This window comes from Schistocerca americana, chromosome 4 (genome assembly GCF_021461395.2).
Source record: "Schistocerca americana isolate TAMUIC-IGC-003095 chromosome 4, iqSchAmer2.1, whole genome shotgun sequence".
Lineage (NCBI taxonomy): Eukaryota > Metazoa > Arthropoda > Insecta > Orthoptera > Acrididae > Schistocerca > Schistocerca americana.
The window spans coordinates 600,545,779-600,548,125 of record NC_060122.1 but is presented as its reverse complement, the minus strand read 5'-3'; positions in this window follow the sequence as shown (position 1 = coordinate 600,548,125).

Genomic DNA, 2,347 nt, shown 5'->3' with positions numbered 1-2,347 from the left:
TATTATCTACTTGGTGTAAATGAACGAATGTGCGGGAGCATCTTGCAAGAGATCTCCCAGTCTTGCTCAGAAAGCTTCAGCGTCACATGGCGTGAGGTCAGTATGACTATAGCCCCAAATGGGGCTGACCCCACAACTTTAGGCAGTTAAAGAAACGGGAAAAGACAGTATATGTCAAGCAGTTACGGTACACTGTGGTGGTGATCTTCATTACAACATGGCGGAGAGACAACATTTGGATCACTTCACTTGGGGAAAAATGATCAGGAAACTGGAAGAACGACGCAAGGTGCCAATTGTACCACATTAGTTTGGTATTGCTCACAGCATTGCTTCATGTACATGGGAGCGTCCCTGACCACAGCCACTGCTGTCTGAAGGAGAAGGGATGTTCGACCACGTTCATCTACAGCAGCAGATGGCCGCTAGATTGCGCAACAGGCAAGAAGGGACAGACGTCAAATACTAGGTACAGTTTCAACCAATTGTAACAGGAACACATGGCACGTGATCTCACGCTCCAGAATAGCACAACGACTGCGCACGGGGGTAATCACTTTGCCCGATGTTCAGTACGCTGGGTTTCGTTGAGACCCACACATCGGCGTCACAGTTTCCGGTTGTGACAAGAGCATAGGGACTGGACCAACGAGGAGCGGAGTCTCGCACTCTTCTCGGATGATGGTAGATTCAATCTGGCTAGTTATTTTGATCGTACCCTCCTTTAGCCAGAGATGGGACTATGTATTGTACCGACGAACATTGTCGAGCGTGATCATTTTGGTGGTGCAGTCGTTAAGCTCTGGGGAAGCATAATGTTGCATGGGCTACTTACCTTCAAATATTTTAGCACGGACACTATGTTGCTGTGACACTGTCCTCATTCCTCATGTGTTTCTTTCCAGGAGTACTCTCATTTTTATGGATAGCAATGCGCGATCGCATCGAGTAGCGGAGGTGGAGGAGCAGTTGAAACAAGAGGCTACTGAGGAATGGACTGGCCCACCGACGTAAATCTCTTCGACCACGTGTAAATAAGTTGGACAGACGAACTGTGGAACGTCCACGTCCACCAACGACCATCTAGCAATCGCCAGCCACGCTGGTGGTGGAATGGAACGCCGTACCACAAGAACTCCTTACCAACCTTGTGGGCCGCAAGGAAGGACGTTGCAGAGCATTCATTGCTGTCCGTGGTGCCTGCCGGTGTGGCCGAGCGGTTCTAGGCGCTTCAGTCTGGAACCGCGTGACCGCTATGGTCGCAGGTTCGAATCCTGCCTCGGGCATGGATGTGTGTGGTGTCCTTAGGTTACTTAGGTTTATGTAGTTCTAAGTTCTAGTGGACTGATGGCCCATAGTGCTCTGAGCCATTTGAACTACATATATACTCTGTCCTTGCAGTATCACTGGAATGTCCTGCAGTCCAATGGATGGTGCATATGTTGGAGTCCAGTACTGACCTGCACGGTGCTGTCTGAGACTCCTGGTGCACTGCCGATGCTGCTCAGCAGGTTGCGACTGCAAAAATTGAAAGCCTTTGGTGAGCTTCTGTGACTTGGGGACAGATATATCTGAGTTCTGCTACACATTTTTTTCTCGTCCAATGTCGATGGAAAAAATGAAATTTGTTGTGAGACATCGTGGAATATTCCCTCTTTAGGCCCTGCAGTTTAATACCGTTCCGACAGGTGGCGGCGCCATACGTAGCCTTGAAAATGGCGTCTGTAACGGAGGTGCGTTCCAAGCAAAAAGCTGTCACTGAGTTTCTTTTGGTGGAAAACTCGAGCATTGCATATCTTCATAGCCGCCTGCAGAATGTCTATGGAGACCTGACACAGTGTACCTATTGGAACAACAGTAATCGACTTCTGCACTGCATTGATACATAAGCTGAAGTACTGTTCTAAATCAATCACTCATATGTGCACTATTCCCACAAAGATAGTTCGCAACATCATTGTATACAGCTTGAATACACGATAGCCAGTGGTTCAGCCTATCTGACACAACAGATAGCACCATCCCTAGAAACAAATAAGTTCATAACAGTAGAGTTCCTTAAATAAATGGCTAGGTCTCTAGATTTCACCCAGAGCACTGCGTCATCATACATTATAGATAGTGTCAGGCCAGCACAATAAAAGTCCAGGGAGAAAGAGATGGGTTATACACGGTAGACATTTGGGCAACACTGTATGACATTGTGCGACACACCTTCCCCGTTCCGATTAAGTAAACTGCACTTTAACACCCATCATCACATTCTCAATTTCCACCACCATACGCACTCATTGTTTCGTTCTGAGCCTATATACAGAAGCTTTGACACACTAACAGCTAAATTATA